Genomic DNA, 19,248 nt, shown 5'->3' on the forward strand with positions numbered 1-19,248 from the left:
CGTACAGCTGACAAAAACCTACTTCTTCCCCCACTATCGTACTGCTTTCTTACTGGATATGTCTAAGCTTTAAAACTGTGCCAAATAAAATCAGATTATTTTGTATCTGACTTCTTATAAAAAGCCTCCCTCCCTGTAGAATATGATGTCATACATTATATGCCTCTTTTTTCCACTGCTTCCTGCTCTGCCCACCTCTCCCTATCTCTGGCAGGATTGCATTTCAAATGCTGGGACACAAAAAGATTGTACCATTGTGCCATTGACCTGGTAACCAAGTCTGCTCATCCTCGGGGCTGGGTATACCCTTTGTCTGTACCTGAGACAGAAACTATGTCTCAATACATTAAGGAAAATCTAGAGAAGGGTTAAGCTTAAGCTGTGAGGGCCGAGAGGTTAAGGCGTTGGACTTGTAAATCCAAAGGGGTCTCCCTGCACAGGTTCAAATCCTGTTCACAGTTACGCATTTTATACAGGAAATTACAACTATCCCGAAATACGTGCATTCCTTTAGTTTCACTTTGAGCCTTTCCTCATAAACCTATTAAAACGGTAAAATAACTAAAATGAATCATGCTGAGGTTTCTCAGGAAAATAACAATTTGTTTCCTCCTTCACAGAATACTTATATCAGACCGTGTCGTGTTTGAAATGCACTGGAGGGAACAAAATAGTGGAAACCCCCGGAAACGGAACCCATTTTGGAAACTACACTCATCAAGGAATTTTTCTAGGAGTAAAGTTAGCATTTTGACCCCACAGTTGTTTTGCTGAATTCATTGGAATTATTCTGTAAAGGTAAAAATCTACTTTTTTTTCTGAAAAAAGGTAGCGATTTTTAATTTTTACAAGGAATAAAGGAGAAAAAGCACCCCAACATTTGTAAAACAATTTCTCCCGATTACGGAAATATGCCATATTTGGTAATAAACTGCTGTTTGGACCCACAGCAAGGCTTAGAAGGGAAGGAGCGCTATTTGGCTTTTGGAGCTCAAATTTAGCTGAAATGGTTGTTGGGTGCCATGTCGCATTTGCAAACCCCCTGAGAGGCCAAAACAGTGGAAACCCCCCAAAAGTGGAAATAACACCACTTAAAGAATCTATCTAGGAATATAGTGGGCATTTAGACCCCACAAGTCTTTTGCAGGATTTATTGGAATTAAGCCGTGAAAATGAATATCAACATTTCTTCCACTAAAATGTTGCATTTTTTCAATTTCACAAAGGATAAAGGGGGTAAAAGCTGAACAACATTTGTAAAGCAATTTCTCCCGAGTACGGCAATACCCCACGTGTGGTCATACATGGTTTTTCATTAGAAAGTAATAAACCCTTTCTGGACTGATCCATTTTTTTCTTTTCCTTTTTAGTTTTTTCCTCCGCGCGTTCCAAGAGCCACAACTTTTTTATTTTTCAGTCAATAGAGCGGTATGAGGGCTTATTTATTAAGGGATGAGCGGTCGTTTTTATTGGTACCATTTTTTGGTACATACAACTTTTTGAGCACTTTTTATTACATTTTTAGGTAGAGCCAAGGTGACCAGAAAACAGTGATTTTGCCATTTTAAATGCTTTATTTTTCCCGTGAGACGCTCCATACATCACCCCCCACACTACAACATGCTATGTCGTGGTGCGCGAAGGGGTTAATGTGCTGCGGATGGTGCAGAGTGAAAATTACAATTTTCCACTCATATGCCATTTTAGTGCACTACATGTTATGCCCAGTTTGTGCCACTGAAGACAAATACCTCATAAAATATTAACCGGGTTCTCCCGGTTATGGCGATGCCATATGTATGGACGTAAACTGGTGTTTGAGCATGCTGCAGAGCTCAGAAGGGAGGGAGCGGCATTTGGCTTTTGGGGCACAGATGTAGGTTGGTAGTTGTTCTGTTTGGGGTTTTACTGGTGTTTCAGTTTATAATGTGGGGGCATATATAATCTGTGCGGGGTACATCAGGGTATAATAAGAGGGTATAATAATGCAGTAAATAAATAATAATCCGCAGATATGTGGCTGGTGTCGCACTGATAAATGGCGCCCAATCTTATCCGCTTTTGGAACACTCTCTACATTTTGCATCGCCATATTCTGAGAGCCAGAACTGTTTTATTTTTTCTCCAACGGAGCTGTGTGAGGGTTTATTCTTTGCGGGACAATCTGTAGTTTTCATTGGTATCATTTTGGGGTACCAGAAATTTTTTGGATCACGTTTTATTCCATTTTTTGGCAAGCAAAGTGACCAAAAACCATCAATTCTGACAATGTTTTTTATTCTTTTTTTTTATGGCGTTCACCCTGGGCTATAATTTACCATTACATTTTATACTGCGGGTCGGTACGATTATGGCGATACCACATGTATATAATTTTTTTATGTTTTGCAGCGTTTGTGCAATAAAATCACTTATTTATAAAATAAATTATTTTTTGTGTCACCATATTCTGAGAGCGATGACTTTTTTATTTTTCGGTCAAAAACGCCGAGAGGTTAAGGCGTTGTGCTTGAAATCCAATGGGGTCTCCCTGCATAGGTTCAAATCCTGTTCACAGCGAAGCATTTTACACAGGAAATTAAAACTTTCCCCGAAATACATGAATTCCTTTAGTTTCACTTTGAGCCTTTCTTGTCTCATAAACCTATTAAAACTGTAAAATAACTAAAATGAATCATGCTGCGGCTTCTCAGGAAAAGAACAATTTCTTTCCTCCTTCTCAGAGAACTTATATCAGACCTGACTCGTTCTCTAAAATACTTCTTATACTCATTGACATTCATAGGGTCTCCTTCACTAATCAAAAGCTTTTTCCGATATTTGAGACATTGCCCCTGAATTACAGTTCCCAGAAGATTTCCGAGAGACAAAATAAAGCCTAAGCTGTGATGGCCGATTGGTTAAGGCATTGGACTCGAAATCCAATGGGGTCTCCCTGCACAGGTTCAAATCCTGTTCACAGCGAAGCATTTTATACAGGAAATAAATACTTTCACGAAATACATGAATTCCTTTAGTTTCACTTTAAGCCTTTCCTGTCTCATAAACCCATTAAAATGGTAAAATACCTAAAATGAATAATGGGGCAGTTTCTCAGGGAAAGAACAATTTCTGCCCTCCCTCTCAGAAAACTTATATCAGACATGTCTCTTTCTCTAAAATACTTCTTAAACTCACTGACATTCATAGGGTCTCCTACACTAATCACAAGCTTTTTCCAATATTTGAGACATTGCTCCTGAATTACAGTTCACAGAAGATTTCCGAGAGACAAAATAAAGCCTAAGCTGTGATGGCCGATTGGTTAAGGCATTGGACTCGAAATCCAATGGGGTCTCCCTGCACAGGCTAAAAATCCTGTTCACAGCGAAGCATTTTATACAGGAAATTAAAACTTTCCCGAAATACATGAATTCCTTTAGTTTCACTTTGAGCCTTTCCTGTCTCATAAACCTATTAAAACTGTAAAATAACTAAAATGAATCATGCTGCGGTTTCTCAGGAAAAGAACAACTTCTTTCCTCCTTCTCAGAAAACTTATATCAGACCTGACTCGTTCACTAAAATACTTCTTATAGGTTCTCCTTCACTAATCAAAAGCTTTTTCCGATATTTGAGACATTGCCCCTGAATTACAGTTCCGAGAAGATTTCCGAGAAACAAAGCAAAACCTAAGCTGTGATGGCCGAGAGGTTAAGGCGTTAGACTCGAAATCCAATGGGGTTTCCCTGCACAGGTTCAAATCCTGTTCACAGCAAAGCATTTTACACAGGAAATTAAAACTTTCCCGAAATACATGAAATCCTTTAGTTTCACTTTGAGCCTTTCCTGTCTCATAAACCTATTAAAACGGTAAAATAACTAAAATGACTCATGCTGAGGTTTCTCAGGAAAAGAACAATTTGTTTCCTCCTTCACAGAAAACTTATATCAGACCTGACTCGTTCTCTAAAATACTTCTTATACTCATTGATATTCATAGGGTCTCCTTCACTAATCAAAAGCTTTTTCCAATATTTGAGACATTGCTCCCTGAATTACAGTTCCCAGAAGATTTCCGAGAAACAAAGCAAAATTTAAGCTGTGATGGCCGAGAGGTTAAGGCGTTGGACTCGAAATCCAATGGGGTATCTCTGCACAGGTTCAAATCCTGTTCACAGCGAAGCATTTTATACAGGAAATTAAAACATTCCCTTAATATATTAATTCCTTTAGTTTCACTTTGTGCCTTTCTTGTCTCATAAACCTATTAAAACTGTAAAATAACTAAAATGAATCATGCTGCGGCTTCTCAGGAAAAGAACAATTTCTTTCCTCCTTCTCAGAAAACTTATATCAGACCTGACTCGTTCTCTAAAATACTTCTTATACTCATTGACATTCATAGGTTCTCCTTCACTAATCAAAAGCTTTTTCCGATATTTGAGACATTGCACCTGAATTACAGTTCCCAGAATATTTCCGAAAAACAAAGCAAAACCTAAGCTGTGATGGCCGAGAGTTTAAGGCGTTGCACTTGAAATCCAATGGGGTCTCCCTGCACAGGTTCAAATCCTGTTCACAGCAGAGCATTTTACACAGGAAATTAAAATTTTCCCGAAATACATGAATTCCTTTAGTTTCACTTTGAGCCTTTCCTGTCTCATAAACCTATTTAAACGGTAAAATAACTAAAATGAATCATGCTGAGGTTTCTCAGGAAAATAACAATTTGTTTCCTCCTTCACAGAATACTTATATCAGACCTGACTCGTTCTCTAAAATACTTCTTATACTCATTGACATTCATAGGGTCTCCTTCACTAATCAAAAGCTTTTTCCAATATTTGAGACATTGCCCCTGAATTACAGTTCCCAGAAGATTTCCGAGAAACAAAACAAAACTTAAGCTGTGATGGCCGAGAGGTTAAGGCGTTGGACTCGAAATCCAAAGGGGTCTCCCTGCACAGGTTCAAATCCTGTTCACAGCGAATCATTTTATACAGGAAATTAAAACATTCCCTTAATATATTAATTCCTTTAGTTTCACTTTGAGCCTTTCCTTTCTCATAAACCCATTAAAACTGTAAAATAACTAAAATGAATCATCCTGCAGTTTCTCAGGAAAAGAACAATTTCTCAGAAAACTTATATCAGACATGTCTCTTTCTCTAAAATACTTCTTATACTTATTGACATTCATAGGGTCTCCTTCACTAATCAAAATCTTTTTTCAATATTTGAGACATTGCCCCTGAATTACAGTTCCCAGAAGATTTCCGAGAGACAAAATAAAGCCTAAGCTGTGATGGCCGATTGGTTAAGGCATTGGACTCGAAATCCAATGGGGTCTCCCTGCACAGGTTCAAATCCTGTTCACAGCGAAGCATTTTATACAGGAAATAAATACTTTCACGAAATACATGAATTCCTTTAGTTTCACTTTAAGCCTTTCCTGTCTCATAAACCCATTAAAATGGTAAAATACCTAAAATGAATAATGGGGCAGTTTCTCAGGGAAAGAACAATTTCTGCCCTCCCTCTCAGAAAACTTATATCAGACATGTCTCTTTCTCTAAAATACTTCTTAAACTCACTGACATTCATAGGGTCTCCTACACTAATCACAAGCTTTTTCCAATATTTGAGACATTGCTCCTTAATTACAGTTCACAGAAGATTTCCGAGAGACAAAATAAAGCCTAAGCTGTGATGGCCGATTGGTTAAGGCATTGGACTCGAAATCCAATGGGGTCTCCCTGCACAGGCTAAAAATCCTGTTCACAGCGAAGCATTTTATACAGGAAATTAAAACTTTCCCGAAATACATGAATTCCTTTAGTTTCACTTTGAGCCTTTCCTGTCTCATAAACCCATTAAAACTGTAAAATAACTAAAATGAATCATGCTGCAGTTTCTCAGGAAAAGAACAATTTCTGTCCTCCCTCTCAGAAAACTTATATCAGACCTGACTCGTTCTCTAAAATACTTCTTATACTCATTGACATTCATAGGTTCTCCTTCACTAATCAAAAGCTTTTTCCGATATTTGAGACATTGCCCCTGAATTACAGTTCCCAGAAGATTTCCGAGAAACAAAGCAAAACCTAAGCTGTGATGGCCGAGAGTTTAAGGCGTTGCACTCGAAATCCAATGGGGTCTCCCTGCACAGGTTCAAATCCTGTTCACAGCGGAGCATTTTGCACAGGAAATTAAAATTTTCCCGAAATACATGAATTCCTTTAGTTTCACTTTGAGCCTTTCCTGTCTCATAAACCTATTAAAACGGTAAAATAACTAAAATGAATCATGCTGAGGTTTCTCAGGAAAAGAACAATTTGTTTCCTCCTTCACAGAAAACTTATATCAGACCTGACTCGTTCTCTAAAATACTTCTTATACTCATTGACATTCATAGGGTCTCCTTCACAATTTCTCAGAAAACTTATATCAGACATGTCTCTTTCTCTCAAATACTTCTTATACTTATTGACATTCATAGGGTCTCCTTCACTAATCAAAATCTTTTTTCAATATTTGAGACATTGCCCCTGAATTACAGTTCCCAGAAGATTTCCGAGAAACAAAGAAAAACCTAAGCTGTGATGGCCGAGAGGTTAAGGCGTTGGACTCGAAATCCAATGGGGTCTCCCTGCACAGGTTCAAATCCTGTTCACAGCGAAGCATTTTATACAGGAAATTAAACATTATTTCCTTAAGTTTCACTTTGAGCCTTTCCTTTCTCATAAACCCATTAAAACGGTAAAATAACTAAAATGAATCATGCTGCAGTTTCTCAGGAAAATAACAATTTCTGTCCTCCCTCTCAGAAAACTTATATCAGACATGTCTCTTTCTCTAAAATACTTCTTATACTCATTGACATTCATAGGTTCTCCTTCACTAATCAAAAGCTTTTTCCGATATTTGAGACATTGCCCCTGAATTACAGTTCCCAGAAGATTTCCGAAAAACAAAGCAAAACCTAAGCTGTGATGCTCGAGAGTTTAAGGCGTTGCACTTGAAATCCAATGGGGTCTCCCTGCACAGGTTCAAATCCTGATCACAGCAGAGCATTTTACACAGGAAATTAAAATTTTCCCGAAATACATGAATTCCTTTAGTTTCACTTTGAGCCTTTCCTGTCTCATAAACCTATTTAAACGGTAAAATAACTAAAATGAATCATGCTGAGGTTTCTCAGGAAAAGAACAATTTGTTTCCTCCTTCGCAGAATACTTATATCAGACCTGACTCGTTCTCTAAAATACTTCTTATACTTATTGACATTCATAGGGTCTCCTTCACTAATCAAAATCTTTTTTCAATATTTGAGACCAGAAGATTTCCGAGAAACAAAGCAAAGCCTAAGCTGTGGTGGCCGAGAGGTTAAGGCGTTGGACTCGAAATCCAATGGGGTCTCCCTGCACAGGTTCAAATCCTGTTCACAGCAAAGCATTTTACACAGTAAATTAAATACTTCTTATACTCATTGACATTCATAGGTTCTCCTTCACTAATCAAAAGCTTTTTCCGATATTTGAGACATTGCCCCTGTTCACAGCGAAGCATTTTACACAGGAAATTAAAACTTTCCCCAAAATACATGAATTCCTTTAGTTTCACTTTGAGCCTTTCTTGTCTCATAAACCTATGCTGCGGCTTCTCAGGAAAAGAACAATTTCTTTCCTCCTTCTCAGAAAACTTATATCAGACCTGACTCGTTCTCTAAAATACTTCTTATACTCATTGACATTCATAGGTTCTCCTTCACTAATCAAAAGCTTTTTCCGATATTTGAGACATTGCCCCTGAATTACAGTTCCCAGAAGATTTCCGAAAAACAAAGCAAAACCTAAGCTGTGATGCTCGAGAGTTTAAGGCGTTGCACTTGAAATCCAATGGGGTCTCCCTGCACAGGTTCAAATCCTGTTCACAGCAGAGCATTTTACACAGGAAATTAAAATTTTCCCGAAATACATGAATTCCTTTAGTTTCACTTTGAGCCTTTCCTGTCTCATAAACCTATTTAAACGGTAAAATAACTAAAATGAATCATGCTGAGGTTTCTCAGGAAAAGAACAATTTGTTTCCTCCTTCACAGAATACTTATATCAGACCTGACTCGTTCTCTAAAATACTTCTTATACTCATTGACATTCATAGGTTCTCCTTCACTAATCAAAAGCTTTTTCCGATATTTGAGACATTGTCCCTGTTCACAGCGAAGCATTTTACACAGGAAATTAAAACTTTCCCCGAAATACATGAATTCCTTTAGTTTCACTTTGAGCCTTTCTTGTCTCATAAACCTATTAAAACTGTAAAATAACTAAAATGAATCATGCTGAGGTTTCTCAGGAAAAGAACAATTTCTTTCCTCCTTCACAGAATACTTATATCAGACCTGACTCGTTCTCTAAAATACTTCTTATACTCATTGACATTCATAGGGTCTCCTTCACTAATCAAAAGCTTTTTCGAATATTTGAGACATTGCCCCTGAATTACAGTTCCCAGAAGATTTCCGAAAAACAAAGCAAAACCTAAGCTGTGATGCTCGAGAGTTTAAGGCGTTGCACTTGAAATCCAATGGGGTCTCCCTGCACAGGTTCAAATCCTGTTCACAGCAGAGCATTTTACACAGGAAATTAAAATTTTCCCGAAATACATGAATTCCTTTAGTTTCACTTTGAGCCTTTCCTGTCTCATAAACCTATTAAAACTGTAAAATAACTAAAATGAATCATGCTGCGGCTTCTCAGGAAAAGAACAATTTCTTTCCTCCTTCTCAGAAAACTTATATCAGACCTGACTCGTTCTCTAAAATACTTCTTATACTCATTGACATTCATAGGTTCTCCTTCACTAATCAAAAGCTTTTTCCGATATTTGAGACATTGCCCCTGAATTACAGTTCCCAGAAGATTTCCGAGAAACAAAACAAAACCTAAGCTGTGGTGGCCGAGAGGTTAAGGCGTTGGACTCGAAATCCAATGGGGTCTCCCTGCACAGGTTCAAATCCTGTTCACAGCAGAGCATTTTACACAGGAAATTAAAATTTTCCCGAAATACATGAATTCCTTTAGTTTCACTTTGAGCCTTTCCTGTCTCATAAACCTATTTAAACGGTAAAATAACTAAAATGAATCATGCTGAGGTTTCTCAGGAAAAGAACAATTTGTTTCCTCCTTCACAGAATACTTATATCAGACCTGACTCGTTCTCTAAAATACTTCTTATACTCATTGACATTCATAGGTTCTCCTTCACTAATCAAAAGCTTTTTCCGATATTTGAGACATTGTCCCTGTTCACAGCGAAGCATTTTACACAGGAAATTAAAACTTTCCCCGAAATACATGAATTCCTTTAGTTTCACTTTGAGCCTTTCTTGTCTCATAAACCTATTAAAACTGTAAAATAACTAAAATGAATCATGCTGAGGTTTCTCAGGAAAAGAACAATTTCTTTCCTCCTTCACAGAATACTTATATCAGACCTGACTCGTTCTCTAAAATACTTCTTATACTCATTGACATTCATAGGGTCTCCTTCACTAATCAAAAGCTTTTTCGAATATTTGAGACATTGCCCCTGAATTACAGTTCCCAGAAGATTTCCGAAAAACAAAGCAAAACCTAAGCTGTGATGCTCGAGAGTTTAAGGCGTTGCACTTGAAATCCAATGGGGTCTCCCTGCACAGGTTCAAATCCTGTTCACAGCAGAGCATTTTACACAGGAAATTAAAATTTTCCCGAAATACATGAATTCCTTTAGTTTCACTTTGAGCCTTTCCTGTCTCATAAACCTATTAAAACTGTAAAATAACTAAAATGAATCATGCTGCGGCTTCTCAGGAAAAGAACAATTTCTTTCCTCCTTCTCAGAAAACTTATATCAGACCTGACTCGTTCTCTAAAATACTTCTTATACTCATTGACATTCATAGGTTCTCCTTCACTAATCAAAAGCTTTTTCCGATATTTGAGACATTGCCCCTGAATTACAGTTCCCAGAAGATTTCCGAGAAACAAAACAAAACCTAAGCTGTGGTGGCCGAGAGGTTAAGGCGTTGGACTCGAAATCCAATGGGGTCTCCCTGCACAGGTTCAAATCCTGTTCACAGCGAAGCATTTTACACAGTAAATTAAATACTTCTTATACTCATTGACATTCATAGGTTCTCCTTCACTAATCAAATGCTTTTTCCGATATTTGAGACATTGCCCCTGAATTACAGTTCCCAGAAGATTTCCGAAAAACAAAGCAAAACTTAAGCTGTGATGGCCGAGAGGTTAAGGTGTTGGACTCGAAATCCAATGGGGTATCCCTGCACAGGTTCAAATCCTGTTCACAGCGAAGCATTTTATACAGGAAATTAAAACATTCCCTTAATATATTAATTCCTTTAGTTTCACTTTGAGCCTTTCTTGTCTCATAAACCTATTAAAACTGTAAAATAACTAAAATGAATCATGCTGCGGCTTCTCAGGAAAATAACAATTTCTTTCCTCCTTCTCAGAAAAATTATATCAGACCTGACTCGTTCTCTAAAATACTTCTTATACTCATTGACATTCATAGGTTCTCCTTCACTAATCAAAAGCTTTTTCCGATATTTGAGACATTGCCCCTGAATTACAGTTCCCAGAAGATTTCCGAGAAACAAAACAAAACCTAAGCTGTGGTGGCCGAGAGGTTAAGGCGTTGGACTCGAAATCCAATGGGGTCTCCCTGCACAGGTTCAAATCCTGTTCACAGCGAAGCATTTTACACAGTAAATTAAATACTTCTTATACTCATTGACATTCATAGTTTCTCCTTCACTAATCAAAAGCTTTTTCCGATATTTGAGACATTGCCCCTGTTCACAGCGAAGCATTTTACACAGGAAATTAAAACTTTCCCCAAAATACATGAATTCCTTTAGTTTCACTTTGAGCCTTTCTTGTCTCATAAACCTATTAAAACTGTAAAATAACTAAAATGAATCATGCTGCGGCTTCTCAGGAAGAGAACAATTTCTTTCCTCCTTCTCAGAAAACTTATATCAGACCTGACTCGTTCTCTAAAATACTTCTTATACTCATTGACATTCATAGGTTCTCCTTCACTAATCAAAAGCTTTTTCCGATATTTGAGACATTGCCCCTGAATTACAGTTCCCAGAAGATTTCCGAAAAACAAAGCAAAACCTAAGCTGTGATGGCCGAGAGTTTAAGGCGTTGCACTTGAAATCCAATGGGGTCTCCCTGCACAGGTTCAAAACCTGTTCACAGCAGAGTATTTTACACAGGAAATTAAAATTTTCCCGAAATACATGAATTCCTTTAGTTTCACTTTGAGCCTTCCCTGTCTCATAAACCTATTAAAACGGTAAAATAACTAAAATGAATCATGCTGAGGTTTCTCAGGAAAAGAACAATTTGTTTCCTCCTTCACAGAAAACTTATATCAGACCTTACTCGTTCTCTAAAATACTTCTTATACTCATTGACATTCATAGGGTCTCCTTCACTAATCAAAAGCTTTTTCCAATATTTGAGACATTGCTCCCTGAATTACAGTTCCCAGAAGATTTCCGAGAAACAAAGCAAAACTTAAGCTGTGATGGCTGAGAGGTTAAGGCGTTGGACTCGAAATACAATGGGGTATCCCTGCACAGGTTCAAATCCTGTTCACAGCGAAGCATTTCATACAGGAAATTAAAACATTCCCTTAATATATTAATTCCTTTAGTTTCACTTTGAGCCTTTCTTGTCTCATAAACCTATTAAAACTGTAAAATAACTAAAATGAATCATGCTGCGGCTTCTCAGGAAAATAACAATTTCTTTCCTCCTTCTCAGAAAACTTATATCAGACCTGACTCGTTCTCTAAAATACTTCTTATACTCATTGACATTCATAGGTTCTCCTTCACTAATCAAAAGCTTTTTCCGATATTTGAGACATTGCCCCTGAATTACAGTTCCCAGAAGATTTCCGAAAAACAAAGCAAAACCTAAGCTGTGATGGCCGAGAGTTTAAGGCGTTGCACTTGAAATCCAATGGGGTCTCCCTGCACAGGTTCAAATCCTGTTCACAGCAGAGCATTTTACACAGTAAATTAAAACTTTCCCGAAATACATGAATTCCTTTAGTTTCACTTTGAGCCTTTCCTGTCTCATAAACCCATTAAAACTGTAAAATAACTAAAATGAGTCATGCTGAGGTTTCTCAGGAAAAGAACATTTTGTTTCCTCCTTCACAGAATACTTATATCAGACCTGACTCGTTCTCTAAAATACTTCTTATACTCATTGACATTCATAGGTTCTCCTTCACTAATCAAAAGCTTTTTCCGATATTTGAGGCATTGCCCCCTGAATTACAGTTCCTAGAAGATTTCAGAGAAGCAAAGCAAAACCTAAGCTGTGATGGCCGAGAGTTTAAGGCGTTGCACTCGTAATCCAATGGGGTCTCCCTGCACAGGTTCAAATCCTGTTCACAGCGGAGCATTTTACACAGGAAATTAAAATTTTCCCGAAATACATGAATTCCTTTAGTTTCACTTTGAGCCTTTCCTGTCTCATAAACCTATTTAAACGGTAAAATAACTAAAATGAATCATGCTGAGGTTTCTCAGGAAAAGAACAATTTGTTTCCTCCTTCACAGAATACTTATATCAGACCTGACTCGTTCTCTAAAATACTTCTTATACTCATTGACATTCATAGGGTCTCCTTCACAATTTCTCAGAAAACTTATATCAGACATGTCTCTTTCTCTAAAATACTTCTTATACTCATTGACATTCATAGGGTCTCCATCACTAATCAAAAGCTTTTTCCAATATTTGAGACATTGCTCCCTGAATTACAGTTCCCAGAAGATTTCCGAGAAACAAAGCAAAACTTAAGCTGTGATGGCCGAGAGGTTAAGGCGTTAGACTCGAAATCCAATGGGGTATCCCTGCACAGGTTCAAATCCTGTTCACAGCGAAGCATTTTATACAGGAAATTAAAACATTCCCTTAATATATTAAATCCTTTAGTTTCACTTTGAGCCTTTCTTGTCTCATAAACCTATTAAAACTGTAAAATAACTAAAATGAATCATGCTGCGGCTTCTCAGGAAAAGAACAATTTCTTTCCTCCTTCTCAGAAAACTTATATCAGACCTGACTCGTTCTCTAAAATACTTCTTATACTCATTGACATTCATAGGTTCTCCTTCACTAATCAAAAGCTTTTTCCGATATTTGAGACATTGCCCCTGAATTACAGTTCCCAGAAGATTTCCGAAAAACAAAGCAAAACCTAAGCTGTGATGCTCGAGAGTTTAAGGCGTTGCACTTGAAATCCAATGGGGTCTCCCTGCACAGGTTCAAATCCTGTTCACAGCAGAGCATTTTACACAGTAAATTAAAACTTTCCCGAAATACATGAATTCCTTTAGTTTCACTTTGAGCCTTTCCTGTCTAATAAACCCATTAAAACGGTAAAATAACTAAAATGAATCATGCTGCAGTTTCTCAGGAAAATAACAATTTCTGTAATCTTTCTCAGACAACTTATATCATACCTGACACGTTCTCTAAAATACTTCTTATACTCATTGACATTCATAGAGTCTCCTTCACTAATTAAAAGCTTTTTCGAATATTTGAGACATTGCCCCTGAATTACAGTTCCCAGAAGATTTCCGAAAAACAAAGCAAAACCTAAGCTGTGATGCTCGAGAGTTTAAGGCGTTGCACTTGAAATCCAATGGGGTCTCCCTGCACAGGTTCAAATCCTGTTCACAGCAGAGCATTTTACACAGGAAATTAAAATTTTCCCGAAATACATGAATTCCTTTAGTTTCACTTTGAGCCTTTCCTGTCTCATAAACCTATTTAAACGGTAAAATAACTAAAATGAATCATGCTGAGGTTTCTCAGGAAAAGAACAATTTGTTTCCTCCTTCACAGAATACTTATATCAGACCTGACTCGTTCTCTAAAATACTTCTTATACTCATTGACATTCATAGGGTCTCCTTCACAATTTCTCAGAAAACTTATATCAGACATGTCTCTTTCTCTAAAATACTTCTTATACTTATTGACATTCATAGGGTCTCCTTCACTAATCAAAATCTTTTTTCAATATTTGAGACCAGAAGATTTCCGAGGAATAAAGCGAAACCTAAGCTGTGGTGGCCGAGAGGTTAAGGCCTTGGCCTCGAAATCCAATGGGGTCTCCCTGCACAGGTTCAAATCCTGTTCACAGCGAAGCATTTTACACAGTAAATTAAATACTTCTTATACTCATTGACATTCATAGGTTCTCCTTCACTAATCAAAAATTTTTTCCGATATTTGAGACATTGCCCCTGTTCACAGCGAAGCATTTTACACAGGAAATTAAAACTTTCCCCGAAATACATGAATTCCTTTAGTTTCACTTTGAGCCTTTCTTGTCTCATAAACCTATTAAAACTGTAAAATAACTAAAATGAATCATGCTGCGGCTTCTCAGGAAAATAACAATTTCTTTCCTCCTTCTCAGAAAACTTATATCAGACCTGACTCGTTCTCTAAAATACTTCTTATACTCATTGACATTCATAGGTTCTCCTTCACTAATCAAATGCTTTTTCCGATATTTGAGACATTGCCCCTGAATTACAGTTCCCAGAAGATTTCCGAAAAACAAAGCAAAACCTAAGCTGTGATGGCCGAGAGGTTAAGGCGTTGGACTCGAAATCCAATGGGGTCTCCCTGCACAGGTTCAAATCCTGTTCACAGTGAAGCATTTTATACAGGAAATTAAACATTATTTCCTTAAGTTTCACTTTGAGCCTTTCCTTTCTCATAAACCCATTAAAACGGTAAAATAACTAAAATGAATCATGCTGCAGTTTCTCAGGAAAATAACAATTTCTGTCCTCCCTCTCAGAAAACTTATATCAGACATGTCTCTTTCTCTAAAATACTTCTTATACTCATTGACATTCATAGAGTCTCCTTCACTAATTAAAAGCTTTTTCGAATATTTGAGACATTGCCCCTGAATTACAGTTCCCAGAAGATTTCCGAGAAACAAAATAAAGCCTAAGCTGTGATGGCCGAGAGGTTAAGGCATTGAACTCGAAATCCAATGGGGTCTCCCTGCACAGGCTAAAAATCCTGTTCACAGCGAAGCATTTTATACAGGAAATTAAAACTTTCACGACATACATGAATTCCTTTAGTTTCACTTTGAGCCTTTCCTGTCTCATAAACCCATTAAAACTGTAAAATAACTAAAATGAATCATCCTGCAGTTTCTCAGGAAAATAACAATTTCTGTCCTCCCTCTCAGAAAACTTATATCAGACATGTCTCTTTCTCTAAAATACTTCTTATACTCATTGACATTCATAGGTTCTCCTTCACTAATCAAAAGCTTTTTCCGATATTTGAGACATTGCCCCTGAATTACAGTTCCCAGAAGATTTCCGAAAAACAAAGCAAAACCTAAACTGTGATGCTCGAGAGTTTAAGGCGTTGCACTTGAAGTCCAATGGGGTCTCCCTGCACAGGTTCAAATCCTGATCACAGCAGAGCATTTTACACAGGAAATTAAAATTTTCCCGAAATACATGAATTCCTTTAGTTTCACTTTGAGCCTTTCCTGTCTCATAAACCTATTTAAACGGTAAAATAACTAAAATGAATCATGCTGAGGTTTCTCAGGAAAAGAACAATTTGTTTCCTCCTTCGCAGAATACTTATATCAGACCTGACTCGTTCTCTAAAATACTTCTTATACTTATTGACATTCATAGGGTCTCCTTCACTAATCAAAATCTTTTTTCAATATTTGAGACCAGAAGATTTCCGAGAAACAAAGCAAAACCTAAGCTGTGGTGGCCGAGAGGTTAAGGCGTTGGACTTGAAATCCAATGGGGTCTCCCTGCACAGGTTCAAATCCTGTTCACAGCGAAGCATTTTACACAGTAAATTAAATACTTCTTATACTCATTGACATTCATAGGTTCTCCTTCACTAATCAAAAGCTTTTTCCGATATTTGAGACATTGCCCCTGAATTACAGTTCCCAGAAGATTTCCGAAAAACAAAGCAACATCCAAGCTGTGATGGCCGAGAGTTTAAGGCGTTGCACTTGACATCCAATGGGGTCTCCCTGCACAGGTTCAAATCCTGTTCACAGCAGAGCATTTTACACAGGAAATTAAAATTTTCCCGAAATACATGAATTACAGTTCCCAGAAGATTTACGAAAAACAAAGCAAAACCTAAGCTGCGATCCTCGAGAGTTTAAGGCGTTGCACTTGAAATCCAATGGGGTCTCCCTGCACAGGTTCAAATCCTGTTCACAGCAGAGCATTTTACACAGGAAATTAAAATTTTCCCGAAATACATGAATTCCTTTAGTTTCACTTTGAGCCTTTCCTGTCTCATAAACCTATTTAAACGGTAAAATAACTAAAATGAATCATGCTGAGGTTTCTCAGGAAAAGAACAATTTGTTTCCTCCTTCACAGAATACTTATATCAGACCTGACTCGTTCTCTAAAATACTTCTTATACTCATTGACATTCATAGGGTCTCCTTCACAATTTCTCAGAAAACTTATATCAGACATGTCTCTTTCTCTAAAATACTTCTTATACTTATTGACATTCATAGGGTCTCCTTCACTAATCAAAATCTTTTTTCAATATTTGAGACCAGAAGATTTCCGAGAAACAAAGCAAAACCTAAGCTGTGGTGGCCGAGAGGTTAAGGTGTTGGACTCGAAATCCAATGGGGTCTCCCTGCACAGGTTCAAATCCTGTTCACAGCGAAGCATTTTACACAGTAAATTAAATACTTCTTATACTCATTGACATTCATAGGTTCTCCTTCACTAATCAAAAGCTTTTTCCGATATTTGAGACATTGCCCCTGTTCACAGTGAAGCATTTTACACAGGAAATTAAAACTTTCCCCGAAATACATGAATTCCTTTAGTTTCACTTTGAGCCTTTCTTGTCTCATAAACCTATTAAAACTGTAAAATAACTAAAATGAATCATGCTGTGGCTTCTCAGGAAAAGAACAATTTCTTTCCTCCTTCTCAGAAAACTTATATCAGACCTGACTCGTTCTCTAAAATACTTCTTATACTCATTGACATTCATAGGTTCTCCTTCACTAATCAAAAGCTTTTTCCGATATTTGAGACATTGCCCCTGAATTATAGTTCCCAGAAGATTTCCGAAAAACAAAGCAAAACCTAAGCTGTGATGGCCGAGAGTTTAAGGCGTTGCACTTGAAATCCAATGGGGTCTCCCTGCACAGGTTCAAATCTTGTTCACAGCAGAGCATTTTACACAGGAAATTAAAATTTTCCCGAAATACATGAATTCCTTTAGTTTCACTTTGAGCCTTCCCTGTCTCATAAACCTATTAAAACGGTAAAATAACTAAAATGAATCATGCTGAGGTTTCTCAGGAAAAGAACAATTTGTTTCCTCCTTCACAGAAAACTTATATCAGACCTGACTCGTTCTCTAAAATACTTCTTATACTCATTGACATTCATAGGGTCTCCTTCACTAATCAAAAGCTTTTTCCAATATTTGAGACATTGCTCCCAGAATTACAGTTCCCAGAAGATTTCCGAGAAACAAAGCAAAACTTAAGCTGTGATGGCCGAGAGGTTAAGCCGTTGGACTCGAAATCCAATGGGGTATCCCTGCACAGGTTCAAATCCTGTTCACAGCGAAGCATTTTATACAGGAAATTAAAACATTCCCTTAATATATTAATTCCTTTAGTTTCACTTTGAGCCTTTCTTGTCTCATAAACCTATTAAAACTGTAAAATAACTAAAATGAATCATGCTGCGGCTTCTCAGGAAAAGAACAATTTCTTTCCTCCTTCTCAGAAAACTTATATCAGACCTGACTCGTTCTCTAAAATACTTCTTATACTCATTGACATTCATAGGTTCTCCTTCACTAATCAAAAGCTTTTTCCGATATTTGAGACATTGCCCCTGAATTACAGTTCCCAGAAGATTTCCGAAAAACAAAGCAAAACCTAAGCTGTGATGCTCGAGAGTTTAAGGCGTTGCACTTGAAATCCAATGGGGTCTCCCTGCACTGGTTCAAATCCTGTTCACAGCAGAGCATTTTACACAGTAAATTAAAACTTTCCCGAAATACATGAATTCCTTTAGTTTCACTTTGAGCCTTTCCTGTCTCATAAACCCATTAAAACGGTAAAATAACTAAAATGAATCATGCTGCAGTTTCTCAGGAAAATAACAATTTCTGTAATCTTTCTCAGACAACTTATATCATACCTGACACGTTCTCTAAAATACTTCTTATACTCATTGACATTCATAGAGTCTCCTTCACTAATTAAAAGCTTTTTCGAATATTTGAGACATTGCCCCTGAATTACAGTTCCCAGAAGATTTCCGAAAAACAAAGCAAAACCTAAGCTGTGATGCTCGAGAGTTTAAGGCGTTGCACTTGAAATCCAATGGGGTCTCCCTGCACAGGTTCAAATCCTGTTCACAGCAGAGCATTTTACACAGGAAATTAAAATTTTCCCGAAATACATGAATTCCTTTAGTTTCACTTTGAGCCTTTCCTGTCTCATAAACCTATTAAAACGGTAAAATAACTAAAATGAATCATGCTGAGGTTTCTCAGGAAAAGAACAATTTGTTTCCTCCTTCACAGAATACTTATATCAGACCTGACTCGTTCTCTAAAATACTTCTTATACTCATTGACATTCATAGGGTCTCCTTCACAATTTCTCAGAAAACTTATATCAGACATGTCTCTTTCTCTCAAATACTTCTTATACTTATTGACATTCATAGGGTCTCCTTCACTAATCAAAATCTTTTTTTCAATATTTGAGACATTGCCCCTGAATTACAGTTCCCAGAAGATTTCCGAGAAACAAAGCAAAACCTAAGCTGTGATGGCCGAGAGGTTAAGGCGTTGGACTCGAAATCCAATGGGGTCTCCCTGCACAGGTTCAAATCCTGTTCACAGTGAAGCATTTTATACAGGAAATTAAACATTATTTCCTTAAGTTTCACTTTGAGCCTTTCCTTTCTCATAAACCCATTAAAACGGTAAAATAACTAAAATGAATCATGCTGCAGTTTCTCAGGAAAATAACAATTTCTGTCCTCCCTCTCAGAAAACTTATATCAGACATGTCTCTTTCTCTAAAATACTTCTTATACTCATTGACATTCATAGAGTCTCCTTCACTAAT

The 19,248-nt window shown here is 37.3% G+C and overlaps 24 non-coding genes across 24 annotated transcripts; all 24 read left to right on the forward strand.

Moving 5' to 3' along the window:
* Window positions 1-378: 378 nt before the first annotated feature.
* TRNAT-UGU (transfer RNA threonine (anticodon UGU)) lies at window positions 379-461 on the forward strand. The gene has a single exon. It is a non-coding gene; the product is annotated as a tRNA-Thr (tRNA).
* A 2,421-nt stretch (window positions 462-2,882) lies between these two features.
* On the forward strand, window positions 2,883-2,964 carry TRNAS-CGA (transfer RNA serine (anticodon CGA)). The gene has a single exon. It is a non-coding gene; the product is annotated as a tRNA-Ser (tRNA).
* Window positions 2,965-3,286: 322 nt separating this feature from the next.
* On the forward strand, window positions 3,287-3,369 carry TRNAS-CGA (transfer RNA serine (anticodon CGA)). Its single transcript has one exon. It is a non-coding gene; the product is annotated as a tRNA-Ser (tRNA).
* A 306-nt stretch (window positions 3,370-3,675) lies between these two features.
* On the forward strand, window positions 3,676-3,757 carry TRNAS-CGA (transfer RNA serine (anticodon CGA)). The gene has a single exon. It is a non-coding gene; the product is annotated as a tRNA-Ser (tRNA).
* Window positions 3,758-4,080: 323 nt separating this feature from the next.
* Window positions 4,081-4,162, forward strand: TRNAS-CGA (transfer RNA serine (anticodon CGA)). Its single transcript has one exon. It is a non-coding gene; the product is annotated as a tRNA-Ser (tRNA).
* Window positions 4,163-4,888: 726 nt separating this feature from the next.
* On the forward strand, window positions 4,889-4,970 carry TRNAS-CGA (transfer RNA serine (anticodon CGA)). Its single transcript has one exon. It is a non-coding gene; the product is annotated as a tRNA-Ser (tRNA).
* Window positions 4,971-5,281: 311 nt separating this feature from the next.
* TRNAS-CGA (transfer RNA serine (anticodon CGA)) lies at window positions 5,282-5,363 on the forward strand. Its single transcript has one exon. It is a non-coding gene; the product is annotated as a tRNA-Ser (tRNA).
* Window positions 5,364-5,685: 322 nt separating this feature from the next.
* On the forward strand, window positions 5,686-5,768 carry TRNAS-CGA (transfer RNA serine (anticodon CGA)). Its single transcript has one exon. It is a non-coding gene; the product is annotated as a tRNA-Ser (tRNA).
* Window positions 5,769-6,090: 322 nt separating this feature from the next.
* On the forward strand, window positions 6,091-6,172 carry TRNAS-CGA (transfer RNA serine (anticodon CGA)). Its single transcript has one exon. It is a non-coding gene; the product is annotated as a tRNA-Ser (tRNA).
* Window positions 6,173-6,578: 406 nt separating this feature from the next.
* Window positions 6,579-6,660, forward strand: TRNAS-CGA (transfer RNA serine (anticodon CGA)). The gene has a single exon. It is a non-coding gene; the product is annotated as a tRNA-Ser (tRNA).
* A 690-nt stretch (window positions 6,661-7,350) lies between these two features.
* Window positions 7,351-7,432, forward strand: TRNAS-CGA (transfer RNA serine (anticodon CGA)). Its single transcript has one exon. It is a non-coding gene; the product is annotated as a tRNA-Ser (tRNA).
* Window positions 7,433-8,933: 1,501 nt separating this feature from the next.
* On the forward strand, window positions 8,934-9,015 carry TRNAS-CGA (transfer RNA serine (anticodon CGA)). The gene has a single exon. It is a non-coding gene; the product is annotated as a tRNA-Ser (tRNA).
* A 1,013-nt stretch (window positions 9,016-10,028) lies between these two features.
* Window positions 10,029-10,110, forward strand: TRNAS-CGA (transfer RNA serine (anticodon CGA)). The gene has a single exon. It is a non-coding gene; the product is annotated as a tRNA-Ser (tRNA).
* A 149-nt stretch (window positions 10,111-10,259) lies between these two features.
* On the forward strand, window positions 10,260-10,341 carry TRNAS-CGA (transfer RNA serine (anticodon CGA)). The gene has a single exon. It is a non-coding gene; the product is annotated as a tRNA-Ser (tRNA).
* Window positions 10,342-10,663: 322 nt separating this feature from the next.
* On the forward strand, window positions 10,664-10,745 carry TRNAS-CGA (transfer RNA serine (anticodon CGA)). Its single transcript has one exon. It is a non-coding gene; the product is annotated as a tRNA-Ser (tRNA).
* An 841-nt stretch (window positions 10,746-11,586) lies between these two features.
* Window positions 11,587-11,668, forward strand: TRNAS-CGA (transfer RNA serine (anticodon CGA)). Its single transcript has one exon. It is a non-coding gene; the product is annotated as a tRNA-Ser (tRNA).
* A 727-nt stretch (window positions 11,669-12,395) lies between these two features.
* On the forward strand, window positions 12,396-12,477 carry TRNAT-CGU (transfer RNA threonine (anticodon CGU)). The gene has a single exon. It is a non-coding gene; the product is annotated as a tRNA-Thr (tRNA).
* A 407-nt stretch (window positions 12,478-12,884) lies between these two features.
* On the forward strand, window positions 12,885-12,966 carry TRNAS-CGA (transfer RNA serine (anticodon CGA)). The gene has a single exon. It is a non-coding gene; the product is annotated as a tRNA-Ser (tRNA).
* A 1,192-nt stretch (window positions 12,967-14,158) lies between these two features.
* Window positions 14,159-14,240, forward strand: TRNAS-CGA (transfer RNA serine (anticodon CGA)). Its single transcript has one exon. It is a non-coding gene; the product is annotated as a tRNA-Ser (tRNA).
* Window positions 14,241-14,676: 436 nt separating this feature from the next.
* Window positions 14,677-14,758, forward strand: TRNAS-CGA (transfer RNA serine (anticodon CGA)). The gene has a single exon. It is a non-coding gene; the product is annotated as a tRNA-Ser (tRNA).
* A 1,095-nt stretch (window positions 14,759-15,853) lies between these two features.
* TRNAS-UGA (transfer RNA serine (anticodon UGA)) lies at window positions 15,854-15,935 on the forward strand. The gene has a single exon. It is a non-coding gene; the product is annotated as a tRNA-Ser (tRNA).
* A 784-nt stretch (window positions 15,936-16,719) lies between these two features.
* Window positions 16,720-16,801, forward strand: TRNAS-CGA (transfer RNA serine (anticodon CGA)). The gene has a single exon. It is a non-coding gene; the product is annotated as a tRNA-Ser (tRNA).
* Window positions 16,802-17,642: 841 nt separating this feature from the next.
* On the forward strand, window positions 17,643-17,724 carry TRNAS-CGA (transfer RNA serine (anticodon CGA)). Its single transcript has one exon. It is a non-coding gene; the product is annotated as a tRNA-Ser (tRNA).
* Window positions 17,725-18,939: 1,215 nt separating this feature from the next.
* Window positions 18,940-19,021, forward strand: TRNAS-CGA (transfer RNA serine (anticodon CGA)). Its single transcript has one exon. It is a non-coding gene; the product is annotated as a tRNA-Ser (tRNA).
* The last annotated feature ends 227 nt before the right edge of the window (window positions 19,022-19,248 follow it).

This window comes from Rhinoderma darwinii (genome assembly GCF_050947455.1).
Source record: "Rhinoderma darwinii isolate aRhiDar2 chromosome 1 unlocalized genomic scaffold, aRhiDar2.hap1 SUPER_1_unloc_22, whole genome shotgun sequence".
NCBI classification, from domain to species: domain Eukaryota; kingdom Metazoa; phylum Chordata; class Amphibia; order Anura; family Rhinodermatidae; genus Rhinoderma; species Rhinoderma darwinii.